A 23,592-nucleotide genomic window follows, 5' to 3' on the forward strand; every position below is an offset into this window, starting at 1 on the left:
GTTAAAAAAGAATTAAATCTGTTTAAGTTTTTGTATTTCGAGTCTCGAGTACTTCTCTCGCTCCAGAGAAACCACGGAAAACGTGACAGTTTTGTGGATTTGGAGAAGGCATTCGACCGGGTTCCTCGTGGTGTCCTATGGGGGGTGCTCTGGGAATATGGGGTAAGGGGCCCTTTGCTAAGGGCTGTCCAATCCCTGTATGATCAGAGCAGGAGCTTGGTTCGCATTGCCAGCATTAAGTCAGACTCCGACAGAGTTCCCAGTGCATGTTGGACTCCGACAGGGCTGCCCTTTGTCACCGGTCCTGTTCATTATTTTTATGGACAGGATTTCTAGGTGCAGCCAGGGGCCAGAGGGGGTCTGGTTTGGTGACCACAGAATAGCTTCTCTGCTTTTTGCTGATGATGTTGTTCTGTTGGCTGCATCTGGCCAAGACCTACAGTGTGCACTAGGGCAGTTTGCAGCTGAGTGTGAAGCGGCTGGGATGAGAATCAGCACCTCCCAAGGGAGGTGTTCCGGGCATGTCCCACCGGGAGGAGGCCCCAGGGAAGACCTAGGACACGCTGGAGGGACTATGTCTCTCGGCTGGCCTGGGAGCGTCTCTGTGTTCCCCCGGAAGAGCTGGAGGAAGTGTCTGGGAGAGAGGGAGTCTGGGCGTCCCTGCTTAGACTGTTGCCCCGCGACCCGGCCCGGATAAGCGGAAGAAGAAGAAGAATCCTATAGTTGTCATTAGAATACAAATGATTGGTTATTGTCCAGCACAAAAAAGTCAAGCCTATCAATTGCGTGTTATTTTTATATATTTTTTCCATTTCTGTTCCCCTCAATTCTGAAATGACGGCCATAAGTGTACAGTACAGAAAATAGAGCATAAGTCATCAAAATTTCATAACAGTGAGACGATTTTAAACATTTTATTCCAGAACTGAATCAGATTTTGGAGACCAGAGCAAAGGTGTGGGTTAACAAGTTAAATAAAATACTACTTTAAATTTGCCTGGAGTCCTCATAACTACACTACAAAAACTATATTTCAATGTGATTTTAAACCATTCAAGAAGCCTCGCTGGCTGTTTTCTTTGCTGATGCTAATTTTGATTAATAGCATCAAACATTATAAGATTAATAGCGTGTGTGTTTTCCTGTTGCTTCTTATCACAGCATGATATCAAATATATTTTTTAATTAAAGTGAGTACTGTGATACAAGTTATGTCAATTACCATTGCATTACAACTGTGTGTTTATCATCTTCCACGTTTTATCAGTCAAAGCGTGTTATTCAGCTGCAGTGATTTATCTATATAAAGGTATTACTGTTCATGGCTGTTAGTGTTGGCCCTGCTCCGTAATGCTCACATCATATCATTCAGAATAAAAAAGAGAAAAAATACTAAAGAACTTTTGTAACACAGCAACTTGAGTAGCTTTTAGCAAACTACTTATTTAGTTTTATTTGAGTTGTATTATTTTTCAGTACTTGTACTCAAGTTAATAATTCTTTAAGTAGCAATACTTTTACTTAAGCACTATCTCTTGCAGAGAAGCGTGTCAGTTTACCAATCTTTACTACATGTTGTTTCTGTTTTATTTTGCGCCAGCGATGTTTAAATTTGTCCTTTTTTCTCAACTGCTCAAGATCGACACACATTTGCATTTTGTTTTGCTTGAAAGCTGCCCGTCAGCGTTACCTGAAACACTGGCCTGCTTCTGCTCTTATATGAGGAGAGAATCGATGTTTCAAATGTGATAATAATAATAATAATAATAATAAGTCTTTGCCGTTTGCATCTACGTCTGCTGCTGCGCGCTTGGTTTTTTTCATTCACAGTGAGTTTTCTAGAGTTTGTTTAAAGAAAGTTCCAAAAATGTAAATGTAAATGTAAATGAGCCCAAAGTGTTTCCGTAGAAGAGCACGAACATGTGAGGAAGCATACTGTGTCACGCCAGACAAAGAGGATTCAGGTGCGGTTTAACACAGAGTTTATTGACAGTAATAGGGTTGCAATTTCCGGCAGTAAAGAATCTTGGTGAAGGAAATCCCGAGATCCACGAAGGGACTCCACACAACTCATGGAGAAAGGGTAGCCACGAGTCTGGAGAATCACGAGTAGAACGGGACACAACGCAGGAGGAACTCTGACAAAAGACAAGACCGAACGCACACAATAAATAGCGAGCGTGAAGCGAGCCACAGCTGATCTAAATCAGCTCGGACACACCACTAAACAGACACGAAACACGCAAGGAATGAGAAAATCAACCTATGAGACGTGACATACTGTGTCTGCATGCATACTGGCGTTTAAAAGCAACCGATTTAATGCAAAATGTCATTATTGCAAAAAACTGTTGTTTTTTTTACAGTGTATGCATCAGACTTTCAGCCAACAGTCAGAGAAGGAGATAACCCTTATATAGACCGGGTGGCCGTATGTGGTGATCGTGAGGGAATATGAATACTCTGCCACAATATAGTTTCTAAGTCTGTGTCTACCCTTGGTAGAGCCGCTCTGCCATCTCTGCAAAGAGGTAACCTCCCTAATTTCCTTACATAGTAAGACCTGACCGGGTTAGTCCACTCAGACGCTCCCTGTGCAGGATGTGGCTTCTGCAGCATTGGAAAAGGACAACTTTCCCAGAGTTATCCCAGTCTCGCTGAGAGGGTCGTGCAGGAACAGAAGGGATCAACCTTTCTTGCGTAAGCCTCGTCACATCTCCTAATAGGAGCATCAGGGATTCGATTCTTCGGTTACCGATGTGATGTCAAAAGAGAGCGACTGAAAAGGAAAGTCCCACGTTACATTTCTGAGACAACCGAGGCCCCTCTGAACATAACTGAAGTGTCCCCTGGTGGACAGCATTTGTAAATAAGTCAGGTGCAATCACATCCTATAAAGTTGCTCTAAAGTCTTCAAGTCAAGCAAGCATTGATAAAACACAAAATTAAATCTTATTGGATAAAAAGTCTGCCAGATTTAAAATGCGAATAAATATTCAATGCTGTTATTAATGATGTTAAACATTTTATAAGTTCAATGGTTATGTGATTGGTGTAACTTAAATGTTTTTGACCTTTAACAAGGGGCTATTATTTGTATTACATTCAATTCAGGTTTATTAATATAACCTCTACAGGCAATTAAGTTTCTACAATAAAGTTTATATATTGTACAAACTTAATATATTAAATTATGGCAAAATTTGGTAATTCAGTATGTTGTCTGAGGGTTGACATCATCTCTTCTCGGGTGTTCGATCATCTGAAGCTTTTAAAATACATAGCCTCCACAAGATTGTTAATCCTGTGGCAGAATTAGCATTAGCTGCGGTTTCAAGCTATGCAAGCTAAAAAAACAATGTGCCTTTAATCGGATATAACTGCAGTAAAATGATTATGAGATGCGTTATGTGAACGCTTAGCTAAAGAGATCTAGATTTAAACAGAGAGAGTGTGTCTGAACCTTGAAGATTATCAGGAAGGAAAATCGTGAAAGAACTCTACCTCCTTTAGTGGATTTTCGCTATTCTAGGTACTACCAAAAGTACAGAGTTTCATGACCTTAGGTGCATGAATGTGTTGGTACTGATATTTTACTATATAATTTTATTCAAATGTAAGAAGAAATCACACACACCTGAGCTGGAGGTGGGTGACGGCAGAGACAAGCTGTTACTGTAAACCAAACAAGTTATTGTGAAGGAGTGAATCTTATATATGTAATAATAATAATGTAATAAAACAGCCGCTGTGCCATTGAAAGTCTTGGAAGATCAAAATATTGATTAATATAACTCCGACTGGATTAAGCCTGAAAGATGGAAGTCACCTACACCTAGGATGCTTCCAAGGTAAAGGAAAACACAGTCTAGTGACAAACATGAAGAATAATACCTAAAATTTCATATTTAAGCCTTAAGTATAGCTTTATTTTATTATTATTAATAAAAGATTTTTGGAATAAAAGGCAAAATATTAATATAGACATTTCAATATTCATGTGAATGTATTTGAATGTGTTGAATTGTGAAATTTACTATTAGTTTCTTAATGAACATTGTTTCTACACAATTTTTTTTTTTCAGTTATGGAGACAACATTTTTTCTTCTACATAATTCATGCAAAATCAGAAATCTACTGCCTCACCATCAAAGTGATTCGAATATTCCTGTGAAGGGGCTTACCTCAATCTACAACTTGGTGACCCAACATGAAAAATGAACAATCGTTTAAAAATATTTGATCTTTTGTTAATTATTTTTGGAGCATGAAGGAATGTCACACAACCTGTCCATGTTGCGTCTGTATAATTTAACATCTACACAGTGCCAGAAAAATACCTTTGGTGGGTGTGTTTCCAAAGGCGTCATTAGGTAACTGTATTTATGAAGTTCCATTGTGAGCGGTTGCTTTTGGAAACGCCTGGTTGATTGAATTTGCGGTCTTTGCTATCAAAGTTTTTTGCATACGGTTTGCATTAGTTCTTTAAACCCCTAATTCATGCATTGTTGAAAACCACACAAACACACTTGCAGTTTCACTGTTTACATTAACATTTTATTATACATATTTTTTTTCAAATAAAAATATACATGTGGCTTTAATTAAAACTTACAGGCAACTGCAGGTCTGAGGCAACAGTCGCAAAATAAATTAAGACATTTAAAAATAACTATCTTTGATCATTTCAGCCACATGGTGGCATCACATGCACAGTTAAATTAAAAGTATACTATTTATTTTTTTTTTTATCAGTCCTCTCTGTAAAGGGTCCTGATTTTAGGTAGCAGTGCGTAAGTACAATGCAAGCACTAATGCTCACAAAACACACACTCAAACACAGCCTCTCTCACATATACACACAGATTAAATAAAGGATGTATTGCCCTCTTCCCCATAATGTCGGCACCTTTCTTCAGAGTCACAATATTGCACGGCTATGCTGAATGACATATACTTTAGTGTTGGGTTCATCAAGCGTTCAGTGCTCATCGACCAATTTCAGAAAGCAAATGATGTTTTGGCAGCATCCTTACAACAGGAGGACTGCGAGGATCCCTGAGAGAATTACCAGAGCAGCTGAAAAGACATGGAAAAAGAAACATTAATTTATTAAAGAACTTTAAATGTTTTGTCCTAATCTCAGGCAACGACTCTTGAAAAAGCACATCACAAAATGATACTACTTCTATTGGTTGGACATTTTCCTTTTATTATAGATGCTGTTCTGCCTGTTTGGCGAAACCAACTTATTTCAAATACGAATATTTAGCAACTAAAGAGCAGTGCTTTCTCCCAAAACGCAGATTGTGTCTGGCCTGGCTACTGGTCTGGTGGGGCTGTATTGAGTTCTTACCCTGAGATACAGCGAGATGCAGTGCATTGCTCCTGCTGTAGTAGCAGGTTTGGTCGTTGCCGCTGTAATAGTAGCAACAGTAGAAACGATAACAGTGGTAGAATTAGAATCTGTGTTCGTAGTGGGTGTTATTATGACAACGTCTGAGCTGTTAGTGCTTGTTAGATCAACCGATGAATTTGTAGACATTCGTGTGACAGGCGACCCCAGAGTGCCTGTGGAAATGGGAATAAAGGAAACCATTTTAACTTTGCCACCAATCGAAATCTCCTTCAGTACTTTGTGCGTAGTGTCGCCCCTTACCATTTGTGTAGTTGCCAGTGAAGAAATAGAGGAAAGTATTTGTGTTTATGGCACGCGTGGTGCTGCTGAGACCTGCAGCTATGAAAATGCACTGAATTCTTGTGCCGCTCACACTGCCACGGAAGGATCCAGGGTTAAACTACAAGACAAACCAAGCACAAGTTTATTGCTACAAATGAGAGGTTACCGTGAGAAGTTTCCCTTCACCTCAAAGCATTTCATCAGACCTCCAGCTCTAAGCAGGCTTCTCTGTTTACTTCTGTTTAGCATCAAAAAATTGCAATTGCAATTACTGTTCTACTGTCTAGTTGTCTCAAAATGCTGCTGTTCATTACCACATCATTTATAGTCAACAATCTTTTGTGCAAGGTGTTGGAATAAAAGAAAAAAGAAACTTACAGTTGCATCCTGAGTCAGAATGCTATTATTCAGTGTGGCACGGATGAACTTCGCCACACCGTTGTTGTTGGCACAAGAGTAGACGGTGTCGTCATCACCCTATGAGAAGGAAAGTTAGATAAGTCTGAGAATCCAACATTTTTTTAAGCAGACACGTATGAGAAATAAATGAGCTCTTTTTCAGACCTCCTTCTTGTCTCGAGACAGACCAACTGCGATATAACCATTTGCATCTCCACTGAGCTCAAAAGTCAGATTGTCGGAGTTTCCGTTCACCCCTCTTGTGGAGGCGAAAAAGCAGCTACTTGAGCTAGTTGGATCACAGCTGGCTGGAGTGGAGAAACATGCCCTGTCCTTCTTACAGTTGTCTTTGGTGACCTTGTCCTGCAATGTTATGTTCATATTAGCCATGAAAATGCACACAAATCTGTTAAGAATGCATAAAATCCTAAATAAACTCAACAGTTTAACTTCAAAAAGAAATACTACAGCAAATTTCCAGTTAATACATCAGCAATAACTGTTAACATTGAATTCACCAACACCTTTTCACCTAAAAAAGAAACAAATAAACATTTTTTTCATAAACATGGAAAAAAAAACTGGCACACTAGTCTGTTCCTACTTACATTTGTTAAACCACTATTAACTGTCAATATTGCAGAGGCAGTAGAGGATGCAGTGCTGTTCGTGGATGCAATGCTGTTCGTGGAAGCAGTGGAGTTTGAGGAGGCAGTGCCATTTGCTGAGGCAGTGCTGTTCAAGGATGAAGTGATTTTGGGGGCTGCGGTCGTGTTTGTTGTAGTGCCATTCGAGGGTGCAGTGACGTTCGATGAGGCAGTGATGTTCGAGGATGCAGTGATTTTGGGGGCTGCGGTCGTGTTTGATGTAGTGCCGTTTAAGGATGCAGTAATGTTCGATGAGGCAGTGATGTTCAAGGATGCAGTGATTTTGGGGGCTGTGGTCGTGTTTGATGTAGTGCCGTTTGAGGATGCAGTGATGTTCAAAGATGCAGTGATTTTGGGGCTGAGGTCGTGTTTGATGTAGTGCCGCTTGAGGATGCAGTGACATTCGATGAGGCAGTGATGTTCAATGATGCAGAGTTGTTTGAGGATGTAGTTATATTGGGATTGGGTGCTTGGGTTATGTTGTTCATGAAAGGAGGACGTGTTTGGTTTAAGTTAGCCGTTGTGTTTAGGGGTGCCGTTTGAGTCTGGGTGAAATTAATGGATGGCGTAAGTGTCTGGGTCAAGTTAGCCGTTGTGTTTAGGGGTACTGTTTGACTCAGGTTGGTGGTCATGTGGGAGTCTGAGTCAGGTTTGTAGATGCTGCAGTGGTGGTTGATGTTGCTGTGGTAGTAGATGCAGTGACATTTGTTATTAATGAAACATCTGTGCTGTTAGGGTTGCTTAAGTCCACTGACACATTTGTCGCCAGTCTACTGACTGGAGGATCTAGTCCTCCTGGTAAAAAGGAAGAGAAGGATGAAATGTTTTATTTCTGCTACAAAACAAAATACAGTATATGTCAATTAATTCATAAAATTGTTGCACTCACCATTTGATACCATGCCTGTTACAACAAACACATAGGATCTGTTGCTGCAGCACGGTTGGTGCTGCTGCCGAGACCCGAGCAGTGAAAATGCATTGAATCTTTCTATTATTCACTGAGCCACGAAAGCTTCCAGGACTGAACTACAGCACAACAGAAGTGATATTACTTAACATTACACTTTTAAGATTGCACAATTATTACAGGGGCTTATACAGTGCTGTGAGAAAATCTTTGAAATTTCTGACACACAAATTATCTGAAACATTTAAGCTAGCATAGATCAAAATGGCTGAAAATTAAAAAATTTTGGTTGCGGAATGGATAGTAAAGGTGGTGCAGTACCTAAATACAATTGATATGCTGTGGCAGGATTTTAAATATGAATGTCATGAACTGAAGCTTAAGAAGTGGGCCACAACTCTTCCACAGCAGTAAATAACTACAGGTAAATGTTGGGTGGTTTTATTTCTGAGTTAGTGATTAGAGGATGAGGCAGTCAGAGCTATTATATTTAATAGGCTTTTATACAATATTGTTATCTGTAAAATGACCTTACTGTGTTATCCACAGTCAGTATTTGATTGTTCAGTGTGGAACGGAAGAACTGCAATACACCATTGATGTTGGCACAAGAATAGACAGTGGCACCTTTGACCCTATGAATGAAAAAAGTATATTAGTCTGAAAATTAGATGCTCATTATTCAATTTAATGGAATGCATTTTTTTAAATATTTAGGCACATTAATCCTTAAAATAAATGCCTGATTAAAAAAAGAAAGCGGATGTAATCTCTTACGGTTCTGTCTACAGAGAGAGGCCAGCTCCAATGTAACCATCTGTCTCGCCACTGAGCTCAAAAGTAATATTGTCTGCATTTCCGCTTACTCCCCCTTGTGGAGAGGAAAAACAGGAATCTGGTGCACCTGGATTACAGGAAGGGTGGAGCTGAGAAACATGCCCTATCCACGCCTGCAGTCATCCCTGCCAGTGATTGCCTGCAAAAGAAAAGAACTTACACTTTAAAAGCAAAGACTTTTATTTCCATTATTAATTTAAATGGGGAAAAAGACTTGGCTTACTAGTGTTAGAGGATTAGAGCCTGACGTTAAAATATTTGGTAAAGTGAGGGGGCCTGTCTGGGTAGGGTTTGTGATTCTGGGAGGGGATGTCTGGGTCGAGTTTGTGGTGATATTGGCAGGACGTGTTAGGGTGGGATGTTGGTTACGTTGGGAGGAGTGTTTGGTTCAGGCTGATGGTTATGTTGGGGGTCGTGTTAGGGGTGGGATGTTGGTTACGTTGGGAGGGAGTGTTTGGTTCAGGCTGATGGTTATGTTGGGGGGTCGTGTTAGGGGTGGGATGTTGGTTACGTTGGGAGGGAGTGTTTGGTTCAGGCTGATGGTTATGTTGGGGGTCGTGTTAGGGGTGGGATGTTGGTTACGCTTGGGAGGAGTGTTTGGTTCAGGCTGATGGTTATGTTGGGGGTCGTGTTAGGGTTGGGATGTTGGTTACGTTGGGAGGGTGTTTGGTTCAGGCTGATGGTTATGTTGGGGGGGTCGTGTTAGGGTGGGATGTTGGTTACGTTGGGGAGGAAGTGTTTGGTTCAGGCTGATGGTTATGTTGGGGGTCGTGTTAGGGGTGGGATGTTGGTTTACGTTGGGAGGGAGTGTTTGGTTCAGGCTGATGGTTATGTTGGGGGTCGTGTTAGGGGTGGGATGTTGGTTACATTGGGAGGAGTGTTTGGTTCAGGCTGATGGTTATGTTGGGAGGTCGTGTTAGGGGTGGGATGTTGGTTACGTTGGGAGGAGTGTTTGGTTCAGGCTGTTGGTTATGTTGGGAGGTCGTGTTAGGGGTGGGATGTTGGTTACGTTGGGAGGGAGTGTTTGGTTCAGGCTGATGGTTATGTTGGGAGGTCGTGTTAGTGGGATGTTGGTTATATTGGGATTGGGTGGTTGGGTTATGTTGTTCATGAAAGGAGGACGTGTTTGGTTTAAGCTAGCCGTTGTGTTTAGGGGTACCGTTTGAGTCTGGATGAAGTTAATGGAGCGCGAAGTGTCTGGGTCAAGTTAGCCGTTGTGTTTAGGGTACTGTTTGACTCAGGTTGGTGGTCTTGTAGGAGCGCCTGTCTGAGTCAGGTTTGTAGATGCTGCAGTGGTGGTTGATGTTGCTGTGGTAGTAGATGCAGTGACATTTGTTATTACTGAAACATCTGTGCTGTTAGGATTTGCTTAAGTCCACTGACACATTTGTCGCCAGTCTACTGACTGGAGGATCTAGTCCTCCTGGTAAAAAGGAAGAGAAGGGACGAAATGTTTTATTTCTGCTACAAAACAAAATATAGTAAATGTCAATTACTTGATAAAATTGTTGCACTCACCATTTGATACCGTGCCTGTTACAACAAACACATAAGGATCTGTTGCTGCAGCACGGTGGTGCTGCTGCGAGACCCGAGCAGTGAAAATGCATTGAATCTTTCTATTATTCACTGAGCCACGAAAGCTTCCAGGACTGAACTACAGCACAACAGAAGTGATATTACTTAACATTACACTTTTAAGATTGCACAGTTATTACAGGGGCTTATACAGTGCTGTGAGAAAGTCTTTGAAATTTCTGACACACAAATTATCTGAAACATTCAAGCTAGCCTAGATCAAAATAGCTGAAAAATTTAAAATGTAGGTTGTGGAATGGATAGTGAAGGTGGTGCAGTACCTAAATACAATTGAAATGCTGTGGCAGGATTTTAAATATGAATCTCATGAGCTGAAGCTTAAGAAGTGGGCCACAACTCTTCCACAGCAGTAAATAACTACAGGTAAATGTTGGGTGGTGTTATTTCTGAGTTAGTGATTAGAGGATGAGGCAGTCAGAGCTATTATATTTAACAGGCTTTTATACAATATTGCTAACTGTAAAAAGACCTTACTGTGTTATCCACAGTCAGTATTTGATTGTTCAGTGTGGAACGTAGAACGTCAATACACCATTGATGTTGGCACAAGAATAGACAGTGGCACCTTGACCCTATAAATGAGAAAAGTACATTAGTCTGAAAATTAGATGCTCATTATTCAATTTAATTGAATGCATTTTTTTTAAATATTTAGGCACATTAATCTTTAAAATGAATGCCTGACTAAAAAAAGAAAATGGATGTAATCTCTTACATGTTCTGTCTCTCGAGAGGCCAGCTCCAATGTAGCCATCTGACTCACCACTGAGCTCAAAAGTAATATTGTCTGCATTTCCGCTACTCCCTTGTGGAGAGGAAAACAGGAATCTGGTGCACCTGGATTACAGGAAGGTGGAGCTGAGAAACATGCCCTATCCCGCCTGCAGTCATCCCTGCCAGTGATTGCCTGCAATAAGAAAAGAACTTACACTTTAAAGCAAAGACTTTTATTTTCATTATTAAACGGGAAAAAGACTTGGCTTACTAGTATTAGAGGATTAGAGTCTGACGTTAAAATATTTGGTACAGTGAGGGGACCTGTCTGGGTAGGGTTTGTAATTCTGGGAGGGATGTCTGGAGTCGAGGTTGTGGTTATGTTGGGAGGTCGTGTTAGGGCTGGGATGTTGGTTACGTTGGGAGGGAGTGTTTGATTCAGGCTGATGGTTATGTTGGGAGGTCGTGTTAGGGGTGGTATGTTGGTTACACGTTGGGAGGAAGTGTTTGGTTCATGCTGTTGGCTATGTTGGGAGGGAGTATTAGAGGGTGGGATGTTGGTTATGTTGGGAGGGGAGTGTTTGGTTCAGGCTGATGGTTATGTTGGGAGGGGTTGTGGGGTGGGATGTTGGTTACGTTGGGAGGAGTGTTTGGTTCAGGCTAGTGGTTATATTGGGAGGTCGTGTTAGGGGTGGTATGTTGGTTACGTTGGGAGGAGTGTTTGGGTATTAGTGGGTTGGTGTTGGGAGGTATCTAGGTGGATGTTGGGAGGTTGTGTTATGATGTTGGGAGGTTTGTCTAGGCTGATGGTTAGTGTTGGGAGGTTGTTAGTAGATTTACGTTGGGAGGAGTGTTTGGTTCATGCTGTTGGTTATGTTGGGAGGGAGGTTTGGTAGGGGTGGGAGTGTTACATGTTGGTTGGTGTTGGGAGGGTGTTTGGTTCAGGCTGATGAATTTATGTTGGGAGGTTTGTGTTAGGGGTGGGAGATTGGTTACGTTGGGAGAGGAGTGTGTTCAGGCTCATGGACTGCCAGAGGTTGTATGTAGGTGGATGTTGTTGTTGGAGGAGTGTTTGGGATGTTGGTCATGTTGGGAGGAGTGTTTGGATGTGTCACGTTGGGAGGGTCCATTATATTTGGAAGGTTGTTACGCTGGGCTGTTGTGGGGTGGGATGTTGGTCACGTTGGAAGGAGTGGTTTGGTTCAGGCTGATGGTTATGTTGCGAGGTTGTGTTAAGGGTGGGATGTTGAGTCACGTTGGGAAGGAGTGTTTAGTTCAGGCTGATGGTTATGTTGGGAGGTTGTGTTAGGGGGTGGGATGTTGGTTATGTTGGGAGGAGTGTTTGTCACCAGGCTGATGGTTACGTTGGGAGGTTGTGTTGGGGTGGGATGTTGGTTAGATTGGGAGGGAGTGTTTGGTTCAGGTTGATGGTTATGTTGGGAGGGGGTGAAGTCATGCTGAAGGGTGTGGGATGTTGGTCACGTTGGGAGGGAGTGTTTGGTTCAGGCTGATGGTTATGTTGGGAGGGAGTGTTAAGGGTGGGATGTTGGTTACGTTGGGAGGAGTGTTTGGTTCAGGCTGATGGTTATGTTGGGAGTGTTAGGGGTGTGCTACGTTTGGGGGAGGGAGTGTTGGTCAGGCTGATGGTTATGTTGGGAGGTGTGTTATGCGGTGATTTGGCATGCTGGGAGGGGTTTATGTTCAGGGAGGTTGTGTTAGAGGGTGTTAGGGTGCAGGATGGTTACGTTGGGAGGGAGTGTTTGGTCCAGGCTGATGGTTATATTGGGTCGCAGGAGGTGGTGTTATGCTGAGGGTGTTGGGAGGCAGCCTTATGGTGGTTATATTGGGAGAGAGGGAGTGTTTGGTTCAGGTTGATGGTTATGGCTGAGGGAGGGTCAACTAGTGGCAGAGGTTACGGTTGGAGGAGTGTTGAGTCCAGGATGTTGGAAGGGAGTGTTTGGATTCAGGCTGATGGTTATGTTGGGAGGAGTGTTTGGTTCAGGCTGATGGTTATGTTGGGAGGGCGTTGTAGGGGTAGGATGTTGGTCACATTGGGGATGTTTCAGGCTGATGGTGGAGAACGTTTGGAAGGAGTGTTTGGTTCAGGCTGATTGTTATGTTGGAGGTTGTGTTAGGGGTGGGATGTTGGTTCATGTTGGAAATGAGTGTTTGGTTCAGGTTTGATGGTGGGAGGTTGTGTTGGGAGTGGGATGAGTGTTAAGGCTGGGAGGTTGATGGTTATGTTAGGAGGAGGTGTTTGGTTCATGAAAGCTCAATTGTTATGTTTGTGAGGTTGTGTTAGAGGTTAGGATGTTGGGTCATGTTTGGAGGGGCTTTTGCTTGGCAGGTTGGAGGTTATGTTGAGAGGGCCAATCTGTGTCGGAATTGCGGTGATATTAGGAGGGCCTGTCTGGGTAAGGTTTTGGGCTTATATAGGAAGAGCCTGTCTGAGTCAGTGTTTGTGGTCATGTTGGGGACCGACCCTGGTTCAAGCTGGTGGTCATGCTGGTTGGATACAGAATCTGGGTCAGGTTGGTAGTTGCGTTGAATGGAAGCGTCTGGGTCTTGTTGGTGGTCATGTTCGATTGGGAGCGCCTGGGTCAGGTTGGTGGTCATGTTCGTGAAAGCGTCTGGGTCTGATTGGTGGTCATGTTTGGTGGGAGCATCTGGGTCTGGTTGGTGGTCATGTTCTGTGGGGGCGTCTGGGTCAGGTTGGTGGTCATGTTTGGTTGGAGTGTCTGGGTCAGGTTGGTGGTCATGTTGGGAAGACATCCAGCTGTCAGTGGAGTTGCTTGTTGTATTGTTCCCATTGGCTCCAAGTATCATGCATGCTATCCCCAGGATAGCCACATAGATCCAATTGCTCCTCATCAGTAATCTTTATGTGTTTATATATCTATTAATTTGGTCGTTTTCTTATCTGCAGTTAAAATGGGGAGAAAATACATTGCTTATATCAAACAATTATCAGCAAGAAATAAACATTTTGGACAATTTTAAATTTATTGAAAAACCACTAGTGAAAGGTAGACTTTATCTGAAAGGTTTCATTTTTATTGATTTTTATCTTTCTTTTTATTGTTGGTACATACATGCCGGGACTGATTCTTAACTCATCAACACCTTAATTTATTTAGTTTGAGTCATCAGCAACTTAGTTTTAGTTTGCTTTTATAACATGCCATTAATGAATATGATGTGGCTTCAAAATTAACAAAAGATATGATTTATCTCAGCAGTTCTCTTAGCTATACTGTGCAATCTAAGAAGTTATGCTTAATTGATATTTATTTTCGATCCTAATGTTCACACTAGTGTTACACCACAGCATACAGTAGTCAGCATTTGAAGTGAATTAAAACATTTCATCAGAGTTCTTGTCTTGAAGGACAACTTTGATTTAACTTTTTGATCCTCTTAAGGTTGGCACTGTATACACTTACACTGCAACCATTCTATCTTCTGGTGAACAGTAAAATGACAAAATAAGCATGAACATAAAACAAAAAAACTTAAACCTGAAGCAAAAATTCCAACAGCATATAACTGTCTCAATAAGACATTCATTTTCACAGCAGTCACCATTTAATATTCATTCAGTACATTGTATAATACATAATAAGACTTAAATGCAAATATACTAAGACTTACAATTCGAAAAAAAAAAAAAATGGTTTACACCTATATATCGAACTCATGGGAAAAACAGTGCTCCAACAAATATTCCGACTTTAATATCAATGCATATTGTACAAACAATAAAAAAAGTATTATTTATATAGCCCCATCCATGACAGAATGAGAAAAAAAGTAAATAAATGATTAAATAAATACAAAAAGACAAAGATTAAAAAGTGTAGTTACTTCTGAGATATTGTTAACTAATATAATGATGTTCAGATATTAGATGGCTACCTGCATAACATAAAGTACATATCAAAGCATCAATACCATTTATTCAAGCATCATGTTTAATTGCATGAATAGATTTCATCTGTTAAATCTTTGTATAATGCAGTGTCATTAAAACATATCTGTCTCAGTCAATAAGTGAACAGCCGCTTGTAAAAGAAAGTTTAAAGTGTTTCTTACCCTTGTGTGAGATGGTCTGAGAGGTTAGGATCAGTGATGGAGGTGTCAGAACTTCTCTGGTTTTAATAACTCGTATTCAGGGCGGGACCCGAAGAGTTGGACACACCAGTTTTAACTTTAATTCCTTTTTTGTTGTTGTGGCTTCAGACTTCGTCATCTGCACATTCAAACGCCAAAATCAACGTACATCATTATGGAAAGTGGAGGAGAAGCAGCTCCTGAAGCAAAAAACTGCAGCTAAAGATTCAGCTTCACTACTACAGATCTTTCTGTGACGCTGTAAAATACCTGAAACAATCCGTTTTTATCGTCATAATGTGATGTGCTTGACAAGACTAATTCTCTCACTAAATGAGCTATGTCTGTTTTATCAGAGAAAGTGATCTGTATGTTCCTTTTAAAGCCCAAGATTTCACAATAATGCAAAACCAACATATTATGAAAGTGTACAAAATATACCTCAATGCAAAAATAAAACAAATAAATACATGAAGCCAAAGAGGAGATGCTTACACTAATGTATCGTTTCCTTATAGACGAACTAGCATTTAGGCAGGTTTTGTACAGCGTGTTAAAAAAAAAAGTGTTATTTCAGTATGTTTGAGTTAAAAGATGCCATCTAATCACGGCCTCCTTCAGCCTTTGTTCATCAGTATGCGCAAAACTCCAAATATTTACTCAGGGTGAGGTTTAGACATTTTACCCTATTGTTTCCAGTTTTCTGACAATTTATCATCAGGACTATAAAACTAAAACAAAGAAGAAAACTACATAAAGAAGTGATAACGCACACGTGAACGTGGATTCCTTTATTTAGTTCTTTTTTGGCACTGTTTCTCCAATCCAGTCACAGTGTGTTATTTATTTTATTGAAGATCTAGATGATATAAACCATCATATACCATTATTGAGCTGCTTTACCAGTTTTCTCTGGCACAAAAGGCGAATACATGAAATTCCCATGTCTTCAACACGACACAAACTCACACACATCGGCCTGATCAGGAATGCATGCGTTCAAAGAATCTGGATTCTTTCACACACCTTTGTCGCTTATTGGCATCAGACCGCAAATACGAACAACAATGCAGAGCTGTTTTTAAATACCTTGTCGTGAAATGTTTGCTTTGACCAGTCTTCTTTCCTTTAGAAATACCAAGATACATTTTATCGTATATTATATCAAGCACGTAGGCCGTAGTTTATTAGAGGTCTGTGTGATTTTATTTGACAGAATCGTCTCACTGGCAAGTGTTTTTTAAAACAAATTGACCAAAAACATTACCGGATCATCATACAGGAACTGCAACAAAGAACAAAAATCTGGAAATGTTCCGTAGAACTATTTTTTTCATACAACCCTTCCCAGAACCTCAGTTCCCGAGAGTTCAGAGTATCAGGCACAGATGTCAACGATGCTTAGACATGAGAAAATGCAGGTTAGTGAGATTTTTAGTGGCCTCGGCCTCAACTAAAGTGGTCTCTAATGTGGTGATGCATGTCTATCTCAGCCTTAAGCAAGACGAGGCGACTGAGATTATTACACTGATTTAAAAATGAAGATGGAAGTAGAACACGCCTTTAATACACACTGTAAAGGTCGCGCCTGCCTTCGGTACAACGAGTTCTTTTCTGCTCTGGGAGACAAAAAGAAGGTGCATCACAGAAAAGAAAAGAGCCACTGAGCAAAGATAACATGCTATGGCGTTTGTCATATTTAGAAGCTGCAAGGCAGGCCGCCAAACAATATGTGCTAGGAGCACTCACGCATGAGCCGAAATACGAATCATGTCAAACTTCACCTAGATGAAGATAACTGGCTTAAAGATACTCTCACGAGAACGCAGACGTTGAAGATATTAAAACAGCTATTTAAGAAAGTCTTAGCAGTAAAACTTCTAAAAATGGCATCACGCCTGCATCACGCATTTTAAAACAAAATAAAACTCTCTCTGAACAAATCAGAATTTGACGCCAGTAATAAATTCGTCTATTATTACGATTCTATTATTAGAAAACGGCACACAAATAGTGCGAAAGATGTGAATGCGTTGGCGCTCTGTCTCTGTCTCATGAGGGATGTTTTATTAGGATCGTGTCAAATATCCTGATTATGTAAGTGAGGAACCTTAACAATAGGAATTGCTTTGGGGCTCTGTGCTTCTGGAGGACAGATGTTCAGATTCAGACATTTCCATCCATCTTTCAACTTGAAAGGTGAGTTCTGCAAATCAATGAATACTTTAAATAGAGATAAAGCCATCCATCCGTGTTAATACACACGACCTCACAACAGAGTGGATAAAACGACATACTGTAAATAAACACATTATATAATCTGTGAGATGTGCAGATACTAATGTCCTGAGAAGATGTGATAAGACACAAGCAGCCTTTTCTACAAACCCCGGGAAACAAAGCAAACCGATATCAAACACGCCATGCACCAAATAACGCATAAACACTTAAGGCTTTTTTTGTGTAACAGTGAATGTTTGAGCTGAATTCTCATTGCCTCTCACACTGGAGGTTTATAACGCAGGCGCCATTCTGGACACCTCACGCAAATCGATGATTCATGTAAATCGCGCTTAAACCGCCGCTCATCTCCAGATTAACACAAGCTGAGACACGCCCGAAAGATTCACGCTACCTCCTTCCTCCTCGTGCATGCGCTTTGAGTTTCTAATTAAAATATTCAAATAGAAATAAAGTCTCTCCACACCTTGAGACGTGCCTTTCACTGACTGGAGCACTCATCATACAACAGAAGATAATTGATTTGCCACTTAATATACGATTTTTCTATGCAAGTGCTATTTAATTATATTTTTCATACACCAGTAAAAAAATTCTGACCTCTCAGCTCCAAATGTTTTTTTTTCTGAAACTTCCAGAAACTTGTGCAAGGAAGTGCAGAGAGTCAGCTGAGCCAATGGACTGAAAAAACGTGAGATGAGTTGGGGAGGTGCATGCAATTAATCTGCTTTAAGTGCAATAGCTTTTAGTGTGTTCATTAAATGCAGGCGTTTTTACTGAACCCTTTCCAGTAAGCGATAAAAGAAAAAAGCATTTGTAAAGCTCAAAATTGCTGTTATTAACGTGGAATCAATCGCTTTAAACGTTGCTTGATACTGTATAGTGCGCTGTAATATAATCAGGCTACTTTTGGATTATATTAGTTGAACGACTTTCAGCTGACGAAAAACTGAACAATTAGGAAATATTAGTAGATTTGTGCGCTTTTAATGCAACTTGAAAGAAGAGAAGTTTCTCTGAAGATAAATACACACTAATGGATATTATATAATCAATAATATCCAAATAAATTGATCAGTTACTACCCAAGCATTTTTAATGCATAACTGGAGAATTTATGTGAAGATATAATATGTAATATATTCATGCATTGGACAAGCTTTAGTGTGTTTTGGTATAAAAGCGTTAATCATCTGTATAAATGAATGAATAAATAGTCGCTTTTTCCTGGCAGGTCTGAGTATGATCAGGGATAATCGAGAAGCGTCTAGTTAGACTTTACTGAAAGCACTGATAAAAATACATTTTGTGCATTTCAAAGCCACTGGCCTGAAAGACACGAGAAGTCAACAGATAAAGGAGCTTCCAAATGTGCGTATCTTTCCATTAGTATTTTATACTGGATTTAGACTTATTCTACATAAGAGGTGCATGAAAGTGGCATCGGCCATCGTTCTTTCACATATTATTCAGTTTGCAAAGTCTGAAAACGTTTTGATCCCGCTACAAAGCCTTTACAGTCCAATGACAAATATTTCACAAACAACTATTAAAGCGGCGCCCAGCATGAAGAAGAAAACAAATTAACATGCATAGTTTTGCTCATTCCAGTGCTGATCAATCAATCGATGAATAACCAAGCAGCTGTATTCTTTTCCTAATTCTTTTATAGGAAATTTCATTTAAGAAAATGCTATTCACCCGCTGCTTGATACCATTTATTATTCAAACCAAGCATTCTTGCAATAAAAGCAAACTGAAATCGATAGTGAAGTACATATGATTAAAACAAATGCATAATAAAATCTATCATACATGAACAAACAGATGAAATGAGTAGAAGAAACAACACGATCACGATGGAAGAGTCTGCGCAAGTTCTGCTCAGCGTCACGGTTTCAGACAAAAGCGGCTTCAAATGCTGGATACTGGTATAGTTGGTCAAACCACATCCACCGCAGCGTTATTATCCTGCCTGTCTCTTTGACTCACTGGAATGCACAATATCTTATTTCTGAGAAATTAGACACCATAGGATGCTAAATTAGTGACAGAAAGCGTAAAATAAGTTCATTATTTATTAATAAGACCTGCTGTTTTCCTGTTTGTATTACTATAAAAGCTGAATAATATGGAGCATTATAGAAATTCTTTTTATCCCGTCGTATGTTCTTGTACAATTGCATTTCTTAGTAAATCCCTGTGTTGGACTGATGATTATAACAATATTTCATTAACAAGCAATTTTTAATGATCAATGACAGCTCTACTATTGAGTTTTGCTGAGCACCGAGTTCGAGTCAAAGTTTGTGCACACCCGCCCTCTAATTGGCAACAGAAAGGACACAACTAGCTGATAACTGTTTATAGAGCGATTCATTTTATTACCCGAAACCATAATCCACTGTTTGACGGTTCTACAGCACAAAAGGAAAGGCACCACACCATATATGTTAAACCACATATTATTCATTACGCAGGATGAGAAAACAATCTCTCTTGTTGCTCTACTAGAAACATTTGACCACAAAACAAGTATTTTATCTTAAATCATTAAATGCTCCGTTTGGTACGGACCTATTTACAATTACTTTGGCAAACAAATTTAATTTTCTTTTATAGTATCCTTGTCATAGGGAATACTATACGTTGAAGTACTAATTATAATTAACATGTATTTAGTAATTGGTTTGATCCCAGCATGTAATTATGCAAGGAATTAACTGCTACAATAGTAAATTAAATGTAATATGTGCAACAAGACACCTTAATATAAAGCTTATTACCTTTGTAAATAGAAAATATTTATATTCATAGTATACATTATAAAAACATTTGGTCAATTTTTATTGTTATTTAATATTTGCCTTTACACACTACAGTATGCAATTTAATTTTAAATCATCATAATAATAATAATAATAATAATAAAAACGTATTTTCTAATAAAGAAAAAATAAATAGGTATTACTGAATACCATCGCGTGATCTTTAATTTGCATGTTTCTCTAGCTGGAATCTTTTTCTCGACTCAGTGATCCATTTCTACCTCCTCTTCATCATCCCTCCTCTTCCCCATCCTCTCCACTCTCCATCTTACTCTTCCCTCCCATCTGCTTGTCCATAGTTTCACCAGCTGTAGCTGATTCTCTCCAGCTCCTGCAGTCGTCCACCAGCTCCTTGCAAACCTCTAAGTCTTGGCATGGCTTCAGTCTTGGCGCCCTTGCATCCCAGCGAGCCCTTGGCGAAAGCGTCGAGAAGAGGCGAGAAAGAGGCCCGACATAGCGCCGGTGGTGACACTGATGCGCCTACAGCAGCTTTGGCGGCTCCTCAAAACCACGCGCTTCAAACACCTGGGCAGTGTGATAAGGTTTCTCGTGTTCACCAGCAGCGCTTTCCAGCCAGCCGCCCCACTCGCTGACGTGCGCCCGTTTCGGTTCAAACCGTTTGAGATGTATCCACGTGCAACAAAGTTCCACTCCAGAAGTCTCCATCCCAGCTGCAGGCGCAAGCGGTCAGGAGAGTCAGGCGGCGGAATATTGCATGAACATGCTTCCAGATGACAAATCCATGCAGACAGACTACTAACTCATGGTATACCGTGACAAATCAATCTGTATTATTTTTAAACTAACCATTTAACATGACTGTAGTAAAAACTGCATTACCACTATTCTGCAGAAACAAGCCTCCACTTATCAGAGAGGGCTGCGAGAAGCCGTCTCTATCTCAAATACTTGAGCATTTCTATATACTTCAGTAGTTTGCAGATGTAACGTCTTTTAACTGTTCCATCTGTTCTAATTAAACAATAAAAGAAAAATCTAACATGCCAATAAATGCAAAAAGTAAAATAAGCACCAAAATCACACAGGAAAAAGGAAATAAATAAATACTATAATCTCTATCAAAGTTAGAACATATATTATTATAACTATTTACATAGAAATGCTTTGGCTACTTTGAAAATAAACTGTAAAAACAACACAAAGTAGACACTTACATATGACCAACAAAACTAAAACAACTCATTTAAAATGTTTCCAAGACCAAGGCACTACAGGCAAAATAGGCAGTTTTGGCTAAATCAGTTGTATTTTACATATTCTATGTATTATTAATGTGCATGTCTTGATTAAAAGAAATAAATACATTTACAAAACAAAATTAGTGCACACACAAGACATACTATTTAAGCATTTAGTATAAAGTAAAAGCATATTAATAGTGAAAAAATTATAAGCTAAAAAGACAGAATATAGTATTGATGTAAAATAAATACATTTGCATCACCATATAAATTGAAGCGATTCTTGCCAATATCTTTGATTTCCTGCTGATAGTCTTTGAATCATCTTTTCCACCTTCTTCCTGCATCGTGTTGGGTGAGCAGTGTCGGTGATGTTGCGAAGCGAAGTCGCGCCAGCGATCGCGACACAATGCCCACAGCTGTGGCGATGAGGGCGTCCGGAATGTGAAGGGGCGCAGAACCAGGCCAGTGATGGTGGTGATGCTGCCGGCGACGCTGGCCACCCCGCCCGCTCGCTTCGTCCTGCGTTTTCTTGTAGAAGCTGTCGTCATGTACGCTCCAGTAGCGCTGCGTGGTCGCAGCTGCAGCGTGGCTCGCTGAGACAGCAGGTGGACAAATAACGCTTGCCATGGCGCGGATTAGCGGCCGATTGCTCTGAGAGACAATACAAGAGAGCTATTTTAATAAACACTGTGACCAACAAATTGGGGATCTGCTGGGAACTAATCAGCCTTGACTGTAAACTATCAGGGTTCCCTATCATTCAATGAGTTAGGATAACATTGAAAAACCTCCAGAGTGACTGCAACCCTCTTCAGGATGGCAGGGGGAAACAAAGACTTCCATGGAAGAATACACATACAGGATCCTCAGGTCACTACATATGGTACCCAGTTCTCTACGGTTCTCTCACAGAGTTGCGTCCTGAAGCTGGAACTCTTAAAACAGCTCACTTTCATTCTACATCCTTCTAAACACTTCTAATAGAAGGAGTTTTGTTCTCCTGCGAGTCACTAGGTCTCCTAGGTACCCGAATATTTTACTGCTGGGCGGACCAAGGAGCAAATTTGCCCCAACTTCGCCTCTCACTCGCCAGGGTGGGGCGAGCAGCCATTGGACAAAATGGGTTTACTCACGTCCTGGCTATTGGCTGTCATAAGTTGGATTCTAAACATAATTTCCAACGCTTAAGACTACTCGTTTGCTCTGCATGCCGGGCACCTCATAAATTATTCTGTCTCGGACAACAATGCTCTCGTTCTCAACAGAAAGTGCAAACACTGCTTGAAAAATGTAAATTGGATAGTGCATGTGAAGAGTGATCGGTTTGTGGGTTCCAGAGCCCAGACATTTGTCAGTCTTTCTGGAGTACTCTGCTTAAATATGGGCATGAGTTACACTGGAAATAATCCTGACCAATCAGCAAATGAAGAGACCTTCAAATCAGGACGACACACCCCCTTGAGAGTCTTTTAGAGAATACCTTTGGCTCAAAGCCTTTATCCATTGAGAAGCATCCTTGAGTCGCTTCCTGTTAAAGTAAACCAACGCTGTATAAAGGCTGTATCAGAGTACCAAGCCTATAATGAGTCAGTCATAAGACTGGTGTTCTAGATGAAGTTTGGACCTGATGCTGTGTCATGTCCACTTACTAACCTTTTGCAGGGCTGCTGGATAAAGGGCTGGCTGCCACTTTAAGAGTACCACTCCTCTCCCCATATCCCCTGCAGGCAAGCTGGTTATATTGCTTACTAGCTCGAGGAGTACAGTAATGTCATGTTCTTATTAGTGCTCCAAGACTGGGCTTTAGGCCAGAGATGCCTGTGTGATCATGGTGTGTAATTTCCCCAAAGTACAAAGGTGTACCTGGATCAACATTCCTAGTTGTTCCTGGAACAACATTCAATCAACCAGTTAGATTTGAGAATCTTTTCAGAAATATTTGTTTAAGACTATGATCAGGTTCTACCCCCTTGGTAATCCGCTATCATTTTCCCACTGATTGCTAAGGAATATATTTTGGGTGGGTTTACGTTTGAGGTTAGGGGTAGGGATTAGGATAAGTCTGTTACCCAGACCAGTAAAAGTGTTGATCCGGGATCATGCCTTACTTAGCAAACTCCACGGCAACCTATACAAGTGATTGGATGTTATATCTCAGGAATCGAGTTACATCCAGTAATGTTCGTAATATCAAAGAAAATATATTGCACTATATACAACACTAAGAAGGAGTCTTTTAAAGGAAAATGCAATGCTCAAAAATAATCTTTCCTCACCGTTCTCCATCTTCCTCATTAAACTGTTTGACTCATTCCATTCCTCCTTCTGAGAAATAAAACAAAAACCTATCTCTGTAAAATGAAATACAGCGATATCACACAAGCTTAAAACATACCTTCCACTGTTGTCCACCAGGCCAGC

The 23,592-nt window shown here is 40.5% G+C and overlaps 1 protein-coding gene and 1 long non-coding RNA gene across 2 annotated transcripts in view; one reads left to right on the plus strand and one right to left on the minus strand.

The window, feature by feature from the left end:
* Window positions 1-23,592, minus strand: part of LOC122349004 — a 495,348-nt gene that overhangs the window by 32,279 nt on the left and 439,477 nt on the right. The window lies entirely within an intron of this gene.
* LOC122349063 lies at window positions 12,188-12,936 on the plus strand. The gene is made up of 3 exons (XR_006251416.1): window positions 12,188-12,210; window positions 12,427-12,446; window positions 12,913-12,936. It is a non-coding gene; the product is annotated as an uncharacterized LOC122349063 (long non-coding RNA).

This window comes from Puntigrus tetrazona, chromosome 7 (genome assembly GCF_018831695.1).
Source record: "Puntigrus tetrazona isolate hp1 chromosome 7, ASM1883169v1, whole genome shotgun sequence".
Lineage (NCBI taxonomy): Eukaryota > Metazoa > Chordata > Actinopteri > Cypriniformes > Cyprinidae > Puntigrus > Puntigrus tetrazona.